At 31.5% G+C, this 20637-nt stretch overlaps 1 protein-coding gene across 2 annotated transcripts in view; it reads left to right on the forward strand.

The window, feature by feature from the left end:
• Nucleotides 1–20637, forward strand: part of LOC126883144 (histone RNA hairpin-binding protein) — a 125872-nt gene that overhangs the window by 16657 nt on the left and 88578 nt on the right. The gene's annotated exons all lie outside the window — the stretch shown is intronic.

Raw genomic sequence — 20637 nt, forward strand, 5'->3', positions numbered from 1 at the left:
AACCCATTATCACCCCTGTGGGCATAAGGTAAAAAGGTAGTCGATTTTTTTTCCATTTCTGCCTGTTTTTCACTCATCTGTCTAAAGGTCATATTATTGGCTTCTGCTTAAGTACTTCTAATCCAAGTTTCCTTTGTCCGTCCTTGTTTTCTTCTTCCTTGTGGTTTTCAATGTAAGACTTACTTTGGAATTTTGTTTTGGCTTCTTTTTTTTTTGTCATCCAAACTTCCATTTGCATATTTGTTTTCCAATTTCATCATCTGCTGGAACCCATAGCTCTCAGTTGCTTATAACTTTGGGCCACCATATTGTTAATATTCTTCTTAGACATCTATTTATGAAAACCTGGAGTATATATTTTCTATTGTTTTAGTAATTATCCACGATTCTGCGCCATAGAGTAAGACTGGTTTGGGAATGTAAATAAATCCTTCAAATTTAAAATGAAAAATTAATTATTTATTATAGATGCATTTTTTAAATACTTTTTTCAAATTCAAATTCAAAATATCTTTTATTAAAAAAATTGTAAATAACACACTTACAGCAAATTGTCACAATTGAATAATAAGTGTCTAATATACATACAAAATTACAATTACAACTACTATGAGTTAAAAGTTAAAATGTGTGATTTAAAAACTCATACACAGAATATGGTTCTAAATCCAATAAAATGCTTTTTATTTCAGTTCTAAATATATTAAAATTCTGTTGCAATTTAATTCTAACAGGTAATTTGTTAAAAAATTTTATACACGAATATGTAGGTCCTCTCTCTGTTGCGACTAACCTATGTATAGGAAAATTGAGCCCTACATACCTATACTCCATCTAATTTACTTACCGTTACATGTCATCCACGTCATAGCCCGTGACGTCACATAATACCAACACGAAATATTTGGGCGGTAGGTGTGTTCTTTTTTATAATCCCTTTGCCGAGTACACTGGCATTACAGCCACTAGACATATTTTATTATATACGCATGGAAATAATATTTAAAGATTTATATTAATGTTAACTTAAAGAAATACACAATACTATGTTTCATTTAATTTGTATAAATGGATTATAAAGCTTTTTTATGAAGCACATTTGTTCGGAATACACTGTAACTATAATTGAACGAAGGTGATATTTTGGCATAAATTGGTAACATTTATTTGACAGTTGTGGTGATTAAACTTCATATTTGTTTATATTCTTTACTGTACGGATTTGTGTCATTATATTTACTGTTTTTATTATGTACTTTAACGTAAGATTATAACTTCATTCTTGTTTTCTATTTTTAAAGTTTTTATTTAGGGACCGTTCAAGTATTAAGTAACGCATGTTGGGGGGTCAAAAATCTTCAAAAATTGCGCTACGCAATTGTTAAACTCCCATAAGAGTGCGTTATGTAGGGGGGGGGGTTAAAAATCTTCAAAAATCGCGTTACGTAATACTTGAACGCTCCCTTATTTACATTGAATATTAATTTGTTTTGCTGTATAATCCACTTCCGCAAAAATTGTGTGATATGTATTTGATTTAAAATGAATTCAAGAATTTTTTGTAATTGGGCAACAATGTTAACTTGATCTCTAACGTAGATAATGACGTGCAACGGTAAGTAAATTAGACGGACTGTAGTGGGTATGCTGTGTTTTGGCTCAGAATGTGTAAACCTATCCCTATTCTTGAACAGGAACAGTAAACACTCATATATATATATATATATATATATATATATTGATGCACGTTAAGTTGTGACTTCCGGTATACAGAAGAGGCTGTCCGACTTCCACCTTTTCTACTAGGAATTATTTTTTAAAAATTGTGTATTTGGTAAAAGGGGGGCTTATAAAATGGGTCTACCTATTGAGGGGAAAGGATTTACCAAAATAAATTTTGTATATATATACGTATATACCGAAGCGTACAGCATACGTTATGGCTTCCATATATAGGGTAGTTCAAGGTGCGTTGTCACTTCCAGCGGTGTTGTCATATTTTGGAAGTCACAACGACTCGTCTGCTGATTTGCCTCTTACTTTAAGCGTAATGTGTGATCTTTTGAAACTTTTACTGTGAATACAGTTGTGAATGCAGTTCTATGTTTTAAAGTTGTCTATTTAAATTAAAAGATTGATATTCTTTTGATTAAACAGGTTTACAAAAAAAATACATTTCGGAATATTTGACGAAACCATATGACTAGGGGGTTTTTGGGGTCGCTGGTCACGAATCCGGGGTCCGCTGACCTCTATCACGTCAGGTAATGGTAATCTCAAGGTCAAATCAAGATAAACCGACAGTCGCTCTGAAAAAGTATATTAGGGGGTTTTTGTGGTCGCTGATGACGAATTTGTATCCGCTGACCTCTATCACGTCTAGCTCAAGGTCATTTCGAGGTCAAATCAAGATAAATGGACACGATCGCTCTGAAAAAGTATATTAGGGGGTTTTTGGGGTCGCTGATCACAAAACTGGGGTCCGTTGAGCTCAACCGCGACAGGTAAAGGTCATTTCAAGGTCAAATCAGTTTTGTGGACTTGTCCTGATTTGGCCTTGAAATGACCATTACCTTACGTGGTAGAGCTCAACGGACCGCAGTTTTCATGATCAGTGACTCCAAAACCCCTATATTTTCAGAGCGATTGTGTCGATTTATGTTGATTTGACCTTGAACTAGACGTGATAGAGGTCAGCAGACTAATGATTCGTCATCAGCGACACCAAAAACGCCCTAATATACTTTCTCAGAGCGACTGTCGATTTATCTTGATTTGACCTTGAAATGACCTTTACCTGGCGTGAAAGAGGTGAGCGGACCCCGGATTCGTGATCAGCCACCCCAAAAACCCCCTTGTAACATGGTTTCGTCAAATAGTCCGAAATTTAGTTTTTTTTTGTAAACCTGTAGTATTTATGATATGGTTGATATTTATTTTACAAATACTAATATTTTATTATTGCTGCAAAATGGATTTTTTGGAATTAATTAAAAAAGTGTTATTAGTAAGTAATTTATTTATGAAAATTATATCAAAAATTTTAATAAATAAATTTGAACTTATAGGAAATTTTAATATTTATTATTTTTCTTGATTTAATTTTGAATTTTAGATTTTATTACAGGCACCGTCCTTTTAATTTTTGATGTACCAATAATAATGTGTAATAAGAAAATTAAATGGCTAAATACACCAGGTGGGGTTGAGCTGCTAAAAAGCTATCTAGATCCATCTTTTTAGAGCAGATTAGTCCCAGTCTGCTACTCGATACTATTGACTGTGCTTCTCCAGTTCTTTCTATCCTCTGTCTTTTTCTGCTAGTCTCTAATTCCTGCCCTATATAAATTTTCCTTTACTTCCTGTAACCATTTATTCTAGTTCCTCCGCGTCTCCTTCTAACTCCGGGTTTCCATTGTAAAATTGAGTTTATAGTTGTTACGCTACCTGCTCTCCATATATGCCCCAACCATCTAACACTGTGCTGAAATCTGAAAATCTGGAATAATATCTACCCGGGTCGAAACATTTTTTTTAATATATGAAAATAGTTATTTATGAAACAGTTCGTGAAGTATGCTTTTTACGAATGCACGTGATGTTTAGAGCACAAGCGACAACGGAGCGAGTGCTATACATCGCTTAAGTTCGCAAAAAGTACTTCACGCACAGTTTCATACAATATTTTATCTACGATAAACAAATAAAAAAACTGTAACTCTTCATCACTGGAATTCATTCCTATTCTACAATTTTTAGAAATTATTTAAACATTCTAATTTCTTTCAAACCACAAAACTGTCAAATTTTTTTTTGTAATTTATTGCTCATTATGTCATCACCATGACAACGCGAAAGTTAAGGATATTTGATTATATGAAAGTGTGTCAAAAACAGTGCGAAAAAGTAAATCCCGTTTAAAATACATTGTTACTTCACGCACACGTTATCCATTAAATAGATCGATGCAGATCGGCCTTATATCGGATCCTCTACTATTAGTCCGTTCGCTGACGGTAAAATATTGCAAAACCCATAAATTTTAAAAAACCGCTTAGATCAGGGGTGGGCAATTACTTTTAAGCGCGGGCCAAAATGAAAGTTTCAAAATGTCTCTCGGGCCGGAGGACTATACCGGATATGTACGCTGTGCCCACGCGAATTTTTTTGGTGTAGTTTATTCCCTGCCCAAGAAATAAATACTATAAGTATTATTTTAAAGCATTTGGACAAAGAAATTTGACTGTTAATAATTAGAAAATGGTAATAATAAATTGTCCTACTTGGGAATACATGCGAAAAACGCCCAAAAAAAATGCCCAGTAAAATATGTCACGTAATTGAAAAAAAAATGGTCATTATATTAAATCATAAGAAGATCCAGAAAAAGAACCAGATAAAAAATGAAGATATTGAGCAAGTGGACAAAATGAAATACTTACTTAGGAGTCTGGATTACGGAAGATTTAAATTCGAAATCATAAATTCGATCAAGAATAGAGCAATTGAGGGTAGACTTTTTGAAGATGAGGACATTTCTGAGTCACCAAAGACTCAATCTGCAAATCTGATATTAGTTGATAAAATGTTGTATATCCACTCAATTCTTTTTTATGGTGCCGAAGCTTGGATTGTTAATGCTGACTTAATGAGAAAGCCGGAAGCTTTTGAGATGTGGCTTTTTGGGAGAATTTAGAAAATACCATGGACCGATCATATACGAACAAAATGATGTTGCACGAAATGGAAAGAGACAGAGAACTTTTGACCTCCATTAAAAGGAGACAGACAGCATATTTACGGCACATGCTCAGAAATGATATGTACGAGTTGTTCGAAGGAAAAAGGGGTCCTGGTAGACGACAAATATTCTGACTGAAAACATTTGAGACTGGACCGGGTTAAACACACAGACGCTTTTAAAAAAAGCAGAAAATAGAGACGAATTTGCAATGGTGTTTTAGCCAACCTTCATTAGTGGAGTCGGCGTTAGAAGAATAATAATAAATTAATGGTAATTAAATAAATCAGTTATTGAAAGATTTTATTTTCTTATTTATTTATATTTTAACGATACAAATTAATTTATATTGATACATATTTTGTAAATATACCTAATATTAAATAAAATTATAAAAAAAAGACAAACATTAAACGTTAAAATTAATAGAATACTCATTATAAGTATAACTTCTATAATAGTTAATGCGAAACGTGAAATCGCGAATGTTCATGTGATGTTATTTCTTCAAAATTGGGATCCAAATCACTTGTAGCAATCCTTAATACCGAGTGTAGATTTTCGTCAGTAATTTGTGATCGATATTTATTTTTCGTGGAAACCATCAACGAAAAAGTTCTTTCACAAATATATGTCGAACCAAATAAAACTAGGTATTTTTGAACATAGTTTAAAAAATGTTTAAAATGTTCTGTATTCAAAGCACCGTAGAAAGCACTCAATTCGTTTGATTGAACATTTTCTTTTAATAAATTATTTGCCTGTAAGTCAATTAATTCTAGCTGAATTTCAACAGGAGCTTCTTGCACATCGAAATTGAAAGGTTGACTAATTAATGACAAAGGTTTTTCAATAGCTTTGAAATCTTGAAATCTTCTTTGGAATTCAGTATGCAGGTCTTGTGTTACTGAACTATATTTAAGAAAATCAGAATTTTTCAATAAATCTCGTCGTGTTTGTAATGATGGGAAGTGGTTTAATATTTTTTTATTAAAGTTCTCAGCAAATAAGTTTAGTTTTATCATAAATGCTTTGACATTTGAGTGCATATTGAAAGCGAACTGGTTTTTCCCTTGTAAATTTACATTTAGTTCATTTAAATATTTTACAATATCTACAGAAAACGACAAATCGTTTAGCCATGCCTCATTTTGCAATTCAGGAAAATCATGTAGTTTTTCTTTTATCGACAAGAAGGATACTATTTCATCAAGCAAATATTGAAATCTGTCCAAAACTTTACCGATGCTAAGCTATCTCACCTCAGTGTAGTAAGGAATTTCGTAAAAGTCACTTTCAATTTCTTTCAAAAATTCAACAAACTGTCGATGATTTAAGGCACGTTCCTGGATAAAATTTACAACTTTTGTCACAACAGTAACGACGTGATTCAATTTTAAAACTTTTCTACATAACACTTCTTGATGAATAATGCAGTGTAAAAATAATATGTCTTGTTCTGGCTGCAACTGTTTTACTTTGTCGCTGATTCGTTTTAGTAAGCCCACATTTTTCCCTGTTAAACTAGGACAGCCATCCGTAGTGATGCTTACTATTTTGTTCCAAGGTAAATTTACTTTAACTAAACACTCTTCAACAGCGTTAAAGAAGTCTTCACCGGTAGTTGTATCTTTCATTGGATGCACACTAAGAAGTTCCTCGCGAATTTCACATTTTTTGTTAATGCCCCGAATAAATATTAATAATTGACTTGTGTCAGTAATATCGCAGGACTCATCCAACGCCAGAGAACAATATGTAAAATCAGCAATTATTGTTTTTAGCTGGTCGAGTAAATTTCCTGAAATATTTTCGATCCGTCGTACTATTGTTCTCCTTGACAGGCTTAAATTTTCAAAAATATGTTTTTTTTCAGGACAACATATCTCCGACACTTCTACCATGCACTGTTTAACAAATTCTGCTCCAGAAAAAGGTTTACATAACTTAGCAATTTTGTGTGCAATAACATAACTTGCTTGTGTGGTAGATTTCTCGATGTTACTTTGTTTGCTAAAAATATTTTGTTGTTTATTTAAGTTTTTTGCTAAGTTGTCTGCAGCATTTTTAAGTTCTTCTAAAGAAAACGATGCATATTTTGGATGTTTTGATGTAAAATGCCTCTTTAAATTATATTCCTTGAAAACAGCAATGGTTTAATGGCAAACTAAACAAATTGCTTTCTTACCAATGTTCGTAAAAAGGTATTTTTCTGTCCATGCTTCATTAAAATTTCTGCATTCCAAATCAACTTTTCTTTTTTTAGATTGTATCATTTTGCAAATGCTTACAAATAAATATTTTAATACAATAAAATAAAAACAATGTTTTCAAATTTTACTTACAAAATGTCCTCCACTTTTTCAATTTATTATATATTTGCAAAATAACACACACTGTATCAAAAGAAATATGAGGAGTAATAGGAAATACGACCAGTGCTAAATCAAAATAAACTTATACGCGTCTTTCGAAGTAGTTGTAAAACTTCGGCAAAAATCGGTAACAATGAATTTTATGCTGAAGTAGGTATTCCAAACAACCATACTTAATTCAGATTTAATAAATAAAGAATCATATTATTGGGACCAAAGTGCTGAGGTATTTAGATCATAAACTGTCAGTGATATGGTTGAAATAGATACCCAAACACCGAGTGCTTGTCTTGAGACCTTGAGAGTTAAATACGATTATTAATACCGAATAAACAATTATGAATCTCCGGGGATTTCCCTATATTTTAAAAGAAATTTAAAGTAAATAGTTACAATTAAACAGTTTTTAAAAATATAGTTAGCTAAGGCTGTTCGTAATTATAATACTCTCTATTATTTATATATTTAATAATTTATGTGAACACTATGCAAACTATTACTGTTGATTTCAACAAAATCACATAAAAGGGATTAAAAAGATTAGGTACTTGCGGGGTTTTTCAACGCGCCGGACAAAGTAAGCGAAAGGGCCGGACCCGGCCCGCGGGCCGGCTTTTGCCCACCCCTGTGCTATAGCCTTATTCTTTAACTATATCGCTGTAATAACATTGTTTCTAGACAGGTAAATTATCATTGTATACTGGGCGTACCAATCAATCTGGTTTTTTTTTCAATTTTCACAACACCCTGTGGAATATTCTAGCCTTTATACAATATTGAAATTAAAACCCAACTATAGCCCCAGGTTTTCTTAACGTTCTGTTTGTTATTCATTCGCTTATGTTGGATAATAAAAAAGTTAGGGACTTTAACAACTAAACATGTTCTTTATCAATACATGGTGTTTCTAAATAAGTGCGACAAACTTTAAGGGGTAATTCTGCATGAAAAAATAATGATCGTTTACTTGATAAAGCTATGTCCGCAAATGCTTGCAAATATAAAATTCTTTTGCCAAACGATCATTATTTTTTCATGCAGAAATTACCCCTTAAAGTTTGTCGCACTTATATTTAGAAACACCTGTATCGATAAAGAACATGGCTAGTTGTTAAAGTCCTTAACTTTTTATTATCCAACGTAAGCGAATGAATAAAAAAACAGAATGTTAATAAAACCTGGAGCTATAGTTAGGCTTTGATTTAAATATTTTATAAAGGCTAGAATATTCCACAGGGTGTTGTGAAAATTGAGAAAAAAAACCCAGTTTGATTGGTACACCCGGTATACAATGAAAATTTACCTGTCTATCAACAATATTATCATAGCTATTTTGTTAAAGAATAAGGCTATAACATATTAAAAAAAATTACTTAAATCGGACAACAGGTTTGGGAGATACGAGACATCAAAAATTACCCATTTTTTTGGGGTGCCCGTTTTTCGTGCCGGTGAGTGTAGATTAAATTAGAAGTTCATTGTAAAAAAGGAAGTAAACAAAAACACGAGAAAAATGAATTTATATAAGTAAATAGGTAAGTAAATATTATAGATTAAAATAAGTACAGAAAATATATAATTATAGAGATATATAATCACTTATTGTACCTTCATTTAAGGCTAACTTTAAAAGTAAAGCAGATCTGCTATTATTCATGTTTAAAAACAAAAGGCACACAAAACACTAAGTACGATTAGGACCGCGAATCTACAACAGGTGAATGTCTGGAAACCGTTACACAGTTGCCAAAAAACGGAAGTCACACCGAGCGGTGTGGTATACGGAAGACGCTACGCGTTGTGTACATAGCCTGTATAGTAGCACGGGAGCGACACTAGCGCTGGTGATATACCGTCGAACTAAAATCTGATCTTATGAGTATGTTAGATACGATATGACTTCCAGCGAAATTTTTAATATAAGCCTTCTGATACCATCTAGTAGCCAAATTCGTAAAAATATAGGCAAAACGTTGTGACTTCCGAAATCGGAAGTCATAACGGTATATATGAAGTAACAACGTATTACGAGAATCTACTTTGGAAGTCACATGGATACATGTATCAATATATATATATATATATATATATATATATATATATATATATATATATATATATATATATATATATATATTGATGCACGTTAAGTTGTGACTTCCGGTATACAGAAGAGGCTGTCCGACTTCCACCTTTTCTACTAGGAATTATTTTTTAAAAATTGTGTATTTGGTAAAAGGGGGGCTTATAAAATGGGTCTACCTATTGAGGGGAAAGGATTTACCAAAATAAATTTTGTATATATATACGTATATACCGAAGCGTACAGCATACGTTATGGCTTCCATATATAGGGTAGTTCAAGGTGCGTTGTCACTTCCAGCGGTGTTGTCATATTTTGGAAGTCACAACGACTCGTCTGCTGATTTACCTCTTACTTTAAGCGTAATGTGTGATCTTTTGAAACTTTTACTGTGAATACAGTTGTGAATGCAGTTCTATGTTTTAAAGTTGTCTATTTAAATTAAAAGATTGATATTCTCTTGATTAAACAGGTTTACAAAAAAAATACATTTCGGAATATTTGACGAAACCATATGACTAGGGGGTTTTTGGGGTCGTTGGTCACGAATCCGGGGTCCGCTGACCTCTATCACGTCAGGTAATGGTAATCTCAAGGTCAAATCAAGATAAACCGACAGTCGCTCTGAAAAAGTATATTAGGGGGTTTTTGTGGTCGCTGATGACGAATTTGTGTCCGCTGACCTCTATCACGTCTAGCTCAAGGTCATTTCGAGGTCAAATCAAGATAAATGGACACGATCGCTCTGAAAAAGTATATTAGGGGGTTTTTGGGGTCGCTGATCACAAAACTGGGGTCCGTTGAGCTCAACCGCGACAGGTAAAGGTCATTTCAAGGTCAAATCAGTTTTGTGGACTTGTCCTGATTTGGCCTTGAAATGACCATTACCTTACGTGGTAGAGCTCAACGGACCGCAGTTTTCATGATCAGTGACTCCAAAACCCCTATATTTTCAGAGCGATTGTGTCGATTTATGTTGATTTGACCTTGAACTAGACGTGACAGAGGTCAGCGGACTAATGATTCGTCATCAGCGACACCAAAAACGCCCTAATATACTTTCTCAGAGCGACTGTCGATTTATCTTGATTTGACCTTGAAATGACCTTTACCTGGCCTGAAAGAGGTGAGCGGACCCCGGATTCGTGATCAGCCACCCCAAAAACCTCCTTGTAACATGGTTTCGTCCAATAGTCCGAAATTTAGTTTTTTTTTGTAAACCTGTATTATTTATGATATGATTGATATTTATTTTACAAATACTAATATTTTATTATTGCTGCAAAATGAATTTTTTGGAATTAATTAAAAAAGTGTTATTAGTAAGTAATTTATTTATGAAAATTATATCAAAAATTTTAATAAATAAATTTGAACTTATAGGAAATTTTAATATTTATTATTTTTCTTGATTAAATTTTGAATTTTAGATTTTATTACAGGCACCGTCCTTTTAATTTTTGATGTACCAATAATAATGTGTAATAAGAAAATTAAATGGCTAAATACACCAGGTGGGGTTGAGCTGCTAAAAAGCTATCTAGGTCCATCTTTTTAGAGCAGATTAGTCCCAGTCTGCTACTCGATACTATTGACTGTGCTTCTCCAGTTCTTTCTATCCTCTGTCTTTTTCTGCTAGTCTCTAATTCCTGCCCTATATAAATTTTCCTTTACTTCCTGTAACCATTTATTCTAGTTCCTCCGCGTCTCCTTCTAATTCCGGGTTTCCATTGTAAAATTGAGTTTATAGTTGTTACGCTACCTGCTCTCCATATATGCCCCAACCATCTAACACTGTGCTGAAATCTGAAAATCTGGAATAATATCTACCCGGGTCGAAACATTTTTTTTAATATATGAAAATAGTTATTTATGAAACAGTTCGTGAAGTATGCTTTTTACGAATGCACGTGATGTTTAGAGCACAAGCGACAACGGAGCGAGTGCTATACATCGCTTAAGTTCGCAAAAAGTACTTCACGCACAGTTTCATACAATATTTTATCTACGATAAACAAATAAAAAAACTGTAACTCTTGATCACTGGAATTCATTCCTATTCTACAATTTTTAGAACTTATTTAAACATTCTAATTTCTTTCAAACCACAAAACTGTCAATTTTTTTTTGTAATTTATTGCTCATTATGTCATCACCATGACAACGCGAAAGTTAAGGATATTTGATTATATGAAAGTGTGTCAAAAACAGTGCGAAAAAGTAAATCCCGTTTAAAATACATTGTTACTTCACGCACACGTTATCCATTAAATAGATCGATGCAGATCGGCCTTATATCGGATCCTCTACTATTAGTCCGTTCGCTGACGGTAAAATATTGCAAAACCCATAAATTTTAAAAAACCGCTTAGATCAGGGGTGGGCAATTACTTTTAAGCGCGGGCCAAAATGAAAGTTTCAAAATGTCTCTCGGGCCGGAGGACTATACCGGATATGTACGCTGTGCTCACGCGAATTTTTTTGGTGTAGTTTATTCCCTGCCCAAGAAATAAATACTATAAGTATTATTTTAAAGCATTTGGACAAAGAAATTTGACTGTTAATAATTAGAAAATGGTAATAATAAATTGTCCTACTTGGGAATACATGCGAAAAACTTGTGCCCAGTAAAATATGTCACGTAATTGAAAAAAAAATGGTCATTATATTAAATCATAAGAAGATCCAGAAAAAGAACCAGATAAAAAATGAAGATATTGATCAAGTGGACAAAATGAAATACTTACTTAGGAGTCTGGATTACGGAAGATTTAAATTCGAAATCATAAATTCGATCAAGAATAGAGCAATTGAGGGTAGACTTTTTGAAGATGAGGACATTTCTGAGTCACCAAAGACTCAATCTGCAAATCTGATATTAGTTGATAAAATGTTGTACATATATCCACTCTATTCTTTTTTATGGTGCCGAAGCTTGGATTGTTAATGCTGACTTAATGAGAAAGCCGGAAGCTTTTGAGATGTGGCTTTTTGGGAGAATTTACAAAATACCGTGGACCGATCATATACGAACAAAATGATGTTGCACGAAATGGAAAGAGACAGAGAACTTTTGACCTCCATTAAAAGGAGACAGACAGCATATTTACGGCACATGCTTAGAAATGATATGTACGAGTTTTTCGAAGGAAAAAGGGGTCCTGGTAGACGACAAATATTCTGACTGAAAACATTTGAGACTGGACCGGGTTAAACACACAGACGCTTTTAAGAAAAGCAGAAAATAGAGACGAATTTGCAATGGTGTTTTAGCCAACCTTTATTAGTGGAGTCGGCGTTAGAAGAATAATAATAAATTAATGGTAATTAAATAAATCAGTTATTGAAAGATTTTATTTTCTTATTTATTTATATTTTAACGATACAAATTAATTTATATTGATACATATTTTGTAAATATACCTAATGTTAAATAAAATTATAAAAAAAAAGACAAACATTAAACGTTAAAATTAATAGAATACTCATTATAAGTATAACTTCTATAATAGTTAATGCGAAACGTGAAATCGCGAATGTTCATGTGATATTATTTCTTCAAAATTGGGATCCAAATCACCTGTAGCAATCCTTAATACCGAGTGTAGATTTTCGTCAGTAATTTGTGATCGATATTTATTTTTCGTAGAAACCATCAACGAAAAAGTTCTTTCACAAATATATGTCGAACCAAATAAAACTAGGTATTTTTGAACATAGTTTAAAAAATGTTTAAAATGTTCTGTATTCAAAGCACCGTAGAAAGCACTCAATTCGTTTGATTGAACATTTTCTTTTAATAAATTATTTGCCTGTAAGTCAATTAATTCTAGCTGAATTTCAACAGGAGCTTCTTGCACATCGAAATTGAAAGGTTAACTAATTAATGACAAAGGTTTTTCAATAGCTTGGAAATCTTGAAATCTTCTTTGGAATTCAGTATGCAGGTCTTGTGTTACTGAACTATATTTAAGAAAATCAGAATTTTTCAATAATTCTCGTCGTGTTTGTAATGATGGGAAGTGGTTTAATATTTTTTTATTAAAGTTCTCAGCAAATAAGTTTAGTTTTATCATAAATGCTTTGACATTTGAGTGCATATTGAAAGCGAACTGGTTTTTCCCTTGTAAATTTACATTAAGTTCATTTAAATATTTTACAATATCTACAGAAAACGACAAATCGTTTAGCCATGCCTCATTTTGCAATTCAGGAAAATCATGTAGTTTTTCTTTTATCGACAAGAAGGATACTATTTCATCAAGCAAATATTGAAATCTGTCCAAAACTTTACCGATGCTAAGCCATCTCACCTCAGTGTAGTAAGGAATTTCGTAAAAGTCACTTTCAATTTCTTTCAAAAATTCAACAAACTGTCGATGATTTAAGGCACGTTCCCGGATAAAATTTACAACTTTTGTCACAACAGTAATGACGTGATTCAATTTTAAAACTTTTCTACATAACACTTCTTGATGAATAATGCAGTGTAAAAATAATATGTCTTGTTCTGGCTGCAACTGTTTTACTTTGTCGCTGATTCGTTTTAGTAAGCCCACATTTTTCCCTGTTAAACTAGGACAGCCATCCGTAGTGATGCTTACTATTTTGTTCCAAGGTAAATTTACTTTAACTAAACACTCTTCAACAGCGTTAAAGAAGTCTTCACCGGTAGTTGTATCTTTCATTGGATGCACACTAAGAAGTTCCTCGCGAATTTCACATTTTTTGTTAATGCCCCGAATAAATATTAATAATTGACTTGTGTCAGTAATATCGCAGGACTCATCCAACGCCAGAGAACAATATGTAAAATCAGCAATTATTGTTTTTAGCTGGTCGAGTAAATTTCCTGAAATATTTTCGATCCGTCGTACTATTGTTCTCCTTGACAGGCTTAAATTTTCAAAAATATGTTTTTTTTCAGGACAACATATCTCCGACACTTCTACCATGCACTGTTTAACAAATTCTGCTTCAGAAAAAGGTTTACATAACTTAGCAATTTTGTGTGCAATAACATAACTTGCTTGTGTGGTAGATTTCTCGATGTTACTTTGTTTGCTAAAAATATTTTGTTGTTTATTTAAGTTTTTTGCTAAGTTGTCTGCAGCATTTTTAAGTTCTTCTAAAGAAAACGATGCATATTTTGGATGTTTTGATGTAAAATGCCTCTTTAAATTATATTCCTTGAAAACAGCAATGGTTTAATGGCAAACTAAACAAATTGCTTTCTTACCAATGTTCGTAAAAAGGTATTTTTCTGTCCATGCTTCATTAAAATTTCTGCATTCCAAATCAACTTTTCTTTTTTTAGATTGTATCATTTTGCAAATGCTTACAAATAAATATTTTAATACAATAAAATAAAAACAATGTTTTCAAATTTTACTTACAAAATGTCCTCCACTTTTTAAATTTATTATATATTTGCAAAATAACACACACTGTATCAAAAGAAATATGAGGAGTAATAGGAAATACGACCAGTGCTAAATCAAAATAAACTTATACGCGTCTTTCGAAGTACAGTGGAACCTCGATAACTCAGATTAATCGGGACCGCGACCGATCCGGGTTATCGAAAATCCGAGATAGCCGGAGAATATGGTAAAAATTAATAAAATACGGTATACATACAGATAAACTTCGTTAGAATTGAAATAACATGAAATATATTTATAAATATGCACAGTATTACCTACTCATTAAAATTACTAAAAAAAACCAAACCCAAACGTAAGCAAATGGAAGCGAACAATACAAGACACACAATACTAAAGACCATTGTTTATAAAAGAATTTTTTAAATAGTCTTTCCTAAACAATGCTGACAGTTTGAAATAAAAAGGAATATATACTACAGACAGGTGGCTGTTGTTTCTGCGGCGTGTGCTATGAGTCATTTTTAATATCGTATAGTTCAAATTACACACATAAGTACACATTATCTCTCAAATATTATATTACATATATTTTTATTGTTGAAAGGTTTGTCTGATAATTAACTATTTTGATTGGAAATAAGCCACAATTAAATTGAAAAATACAAGATATTGAAAATCAAAATGTTTATCTGATGAAAATCGATCCGGGTTAGCCGGACTTCCGGGTTATCGGGGGCCGACTTATCGGGGTTCCACTGTAGTTGTAAAACTTCGGCAAAAATCGGTAACAATGAATTTTATGCTGAAGTAGGTATTCCAAACAACCATACTTAATTCAGATTTAATAAATAAAGAATCATATTATTGGGACCAAAGTGCTGAGGTATTTAGATCATAAACTGTCAGTGATATGGTTGAAATAGATACCCAAACACCGAGTGCTTGTCTTGAGACCTTGAGAGTTAAATACGATTATTAATACCGAATAAACAATTATGAATCTCCGGGGATTTCCCTATATTTTAAAAGAAATTTAAAGTAAATAGTTACAATTAAACAGTTTTTAAAAATATAGTTAGCTAAGGCTGTTCGTAATTATAATACTCTCTATTATTTATATATTTAATAATTTATGTGAACACTATGCAAACTATTACTGTTGATTTCAACAAAATCACATAAAAGGGATTAAAAAGATTAGGTACTTGCGGGGTTTTTCAACGCGCCGGACAAAGTAAGCGAAAGGGCCGGACCCGGCCCGCGGGCCGGCTTTTGCCCACCCCTGTGCTATAGCCTTATTCTTTAACTATATCGCTGTAATAACATTGTTTCTAGACAGGTAAATTATCATTGTATACTGGGCGTACCAATCAATCTGGTTTTTTTTTCAATTTTCACAACACCCTGTGGAATATTCTAGCCTTTATACAATATTGAAATTAAAACCCAACTATAGCCCCAGGTTTTCTTAACGTTCTGTTTGTTATTCATTCGCTTATGTTGGATAATAAAAAAGTTAGGGACTTTAACAACTAAACATGTTCTTTATCAATACATGGTGTTTCTAAATAAGTGCGACAAACTTTAAGGGGTAATTCTGCATGAAAAAATAATGATCGTTTACTTGATAAAGCTATGTCCGCAAATGCTTGCAAATATAAAATTCTTTTGCCAAACGATCATTATTTTTTCATGCAGAAATTACCCCTTAAAGTTTGTCGCACTTATATTTAGAAACACCTGTATCGATAAAGAACATGGCTAGTTGTTAAAGTCCTTAACTTTTTATTATCCAACGTAAGCGAATGAATAAAAAAACAGAATGTTAATAAAACCTGGAGCTATAGTTAGGCTTTGATTTAAATATTTTATAAAGGCTAGAATATTCCACAGGGTGTTGTGAAAATTGAGAAAAAAAACCCAGTTTGATTGGTACACCCGGTATACAATGAAAATTTACCTGTCTATCAACAATATTATCATAGCTATTTTGTTAAAGAATAAGGCTATAACATATTAAAAAAAATTACTTAAATCGGACAACAGGTTTGGGAGATACGAGACATCAAAAATTACCCATTTTTTTGGGGTGCCCGTTTTTCGTGCCGGTGAGTGTAGATTAAATTAGAAGTTCATTGTAAAAAAGGAAGTAAACAAAAACACGAGAAAAATGAATTTATATAAGTAAATAGGTAAGTAAATATTATAGATTAAAATAAGTACAGAAAATATATAATTATAGAGATATATAATCACTTATTGTACCTTCATTTAAGGCTAACTTTAAAAGTAAAGCAGATCTGCTATTATTCATGTTTAAAAACAAAAGGCACACAAAACACTAAGTACGATTAGGACCGCGAATCTACAACAGATAAATGTCTGGAAACCGTTACACAGGGTTGCCAAAAAACGGAAGTCACACCGAGCGGTGTGGTATACGGAAGACGCTACGCGTTGTGTACATAGCCTGTATAGTAGCACGGGAGCGACACTAGCGCTAGTGATATACCGTCGAACTAAAATCTGATCTTATGAGTATGTTAGATACGATATGACTTCCAGCGAAATTTTTAATATAAGCCTTCTGATACCATCTAGTAGCCAAATTCGTAAAAATATAGGCAAAACGTTGTGACTTCCGAAATCGGAAGTCATAACGGTATATATGAAGTAACAACGTATTACGAGAATCTACTTTGGAAGTCACATGGATACATGTATCAATATATATATATATATATATATATATATATATATATATATATATATATATATATATATATATATATATATATATATATATATATATATATATAACATAAGGGGATTTTTCCACATTCTCTATTTCATCTATTTTATATATATATATATATATATATATATATATATATATATATATATACAGGGTGAGTTTTTAGTGCGGGATCGGTCGATAACTCCATTATGGTATAAAATATCGAGAAAAGTTATTTAAAAAAAATGTAGGCAATGATACTCTCCACGCTTTTAAAATATGTCCCTTTCTACAGGGTGATCAGTAACTGCGTGGTATATCAAACATATAATTTTTTAAATGGGACACCCTATATATTTTTTCATATTTATATTCCCCTCATAATTCTTGTTCATATAATATATGGTTTTGCATTACTATACAGAGTATTTAACAAGTTATGACCATTTTTATTTCGAAATCACTATCAGATTAACACCCTGTATATAAAGAAGTAATTCGTAGACAATAATTTGTTTTATGTAATAAGATAAACAATATACTGTAGTTTTTAAATTAAGTCCAATTCACATCATTGACGAATATTTGTATACAGGGTGAACTACAAAACCAAATTACGATTTTCTCTATTTTTTTAAATGGATCACCCTATATTTTATTTTTCAACATTATTGTATTTAATATACTCTTTCATTTTTATATAGCATTCCCTATATCTAAACTGATTACTTTCCGAGATATTTTTAGTTTTCTTCAAATTTCGGGAATACATTCAATTTTTCTAGTAGAAATAAGTTAGTATTGAGTGATAATTAAACAAAATTATTTTTATTAGATAAATAACTAACACAAAATATAAACCATAGCAATATGCAGTGAATATACCAATAAATGTGATATTAAGAAATTATCATATTTCCCTAATATACAAGAAACGTAAAATTCATACAAAAAAACTTTGTATTGTATATAATAATATAACAAGATTATTTTTATTCAATAAATAACTTACATGAAACATAAATCAAAACAATATACAATTGATGTAACAGTTTTTAGATTAGTATATCAACAGCATTCTAAGCCAAGAATTTTTTAGTAGAACATTCATTTTTATAAGCACGTTTAAACTACAAAACAAAATTACGATTTTCTCAATTTTTTTTTTAATAGATCACCCTATATTTTTTTTTTGAAATATTATATTTATGATACTTTTTTATTTTTGTATAGCATCGCCTATATCTAAACTTATTAGTTTCTGAGATATTTTTAGCATTGTTTATATTGAGATAGTTGGTCAACCCAATAGGAAAATTTGTTTGATTCAAATTGAGACAGTCACCAGATGTCCTCACAATTTCTGTCAGGGTCGCAACGTCAAAATGCATAGACACCAAGTTGGATACGATCCTATTCATAACACCCCAACTCGCATACATATTAAGAAAAATAAATATGTATGGAAGAATATATTTAGAAATTGAATTAATGATGTCATACTATTATATATAATATAATGTATAGTAGCATGACATTAATTCAATTTCTAAATATACTCTTCTATATTATATTTATTTTTCTTAATATGTATGCGAGTTGGGGTGTTATGAATAGGATCGTATCCAACTTGGTGTCTATGCATTTTGACGTTGCGGCCCTGACAGAAATTGTGAGGACATCTAGTGACTGTCTCAATTTTAATCAAACATATTTACCTATTGGGCTGACCAACTATCTCCCTATATAAACAATGTTTTTAGTTTTCTTCATTTGCCGGGAATACATTCAATTATTCTTATAAATATAAATAACTTAACAAATAAGTATTATGTAATAATACAACAAATATTTTCATTCAATAAATAACTAACAAAAAAATAATAAACCATAACAAAATTTAATGAATGTACCAACATTATGTACACTTTCAACGTCTATGCAATTTTGTAACCGATATTCAAATGACCGAGCCACATTTCTAACATTTTTGTAAGTCGATATTATTAAAAGCTTCTTTTATTCTATTTTTCATATCATCAAGCGTTGTTGGATGCTTCTGGTATACAAGGTTTTTTATATAGCCCCACCTGAAAAAAATCAATTTTGGAAGAACTGGAGCACCGTCGTATAAAAACCTCAACCGTCAAAAAATGTGGACCAATCACATAATATCTAACAATATCACCTTAAACATTTATAGATCACCTAGTTTGAGTGTTAACAAAGTAGGGATTTCTTGATGCATATTAATGAAATTTAATATGAAAATTATATTATTAATCACTGCGGGTCACGATCTGCTATTAGGAAGGTGTTACTAAAAACTTCTTGGCTTAGAATGCTGTTGATATAATAATCTAAAAACTATTAAATTAGTTGTATATTGTTTTGATTTATGTTTTGTGTGAGTTGTTTATTAAATAAAAATAATCTTGTAATTTTATTATACACAAGATACCTATATTTTTTTTGTAGGAATTGTATGATTCTTGTATATTAGGGAAATATGATAATTCCTTAATATCACATTTATTGATACATTCATTGCATATTGCTATGGTTTATATTTTGTGATAGTTATTTATTGAATAAAAATAATTTTTTTAATTATCATTCAATACCAACTTATTTCTACTAGAACAATTGAATGTATTCCCGAAAGTTGAAGAAAACTAAAAATATCTCCGAAAGTAATAAGTTTAGATATAGGGAATGCTATATAAAAATGAAATAGTATAATAAATACAATATTTTTCAAAAATAAAATATAGGGTGATCCATTTAAAAAAATAGAGAAAATCGTAATTTGGTTTTGTAGTTCACCCTGTATACAAACATTCGTCAATAATTTCAATTGGACTTAATTTAAAAACTACAGTATATTGTTTATCTTACTACATAAAACAAATTATTGTCTATGAATTACGTCTTTATATACAGGGTGTTAATCTCATAGGGATTTCGAAATAAAAATGGTCATAACTTGTTAAATACTCTGTATAGTAATGCAAAACCCTATATTATATGAACAAGAATTATGAGGGGAATATAAATATGAAAAAATATATAGGGTGTCCCATTTAAAAAATTATATGTTTGATATACCACGCTGTTATTGATCACCCTGTAGAAATGGACATATTTTCCAAGCGTGGAGAATATCATTGCCTACATTTCTTCTAAATAACTTTTTTCGATATTCTATACCGTAATGGAATTATCGACCGATCCCGCACTAAAAACTCACCCTGTATATATATACGTCTTCATATCAAGGCGAGATCCGACTAAATCGAGGACAACCCGAGATC

The sequence above is a fragment of the Diabrotica virgifera genome, chromosome 4 (genome assembly GCF_917563875.1).
Source record: "Diabrotica virgifera virgifera chromosome 4, PGI_DIABVI_V3a".
Lineage (NCBI taxonomy): Eukaryota > Metazoa > Arthropoda > Insecta > Coleoptera > Chrysomelidae > Diabrotica > Diabrotica virgifera.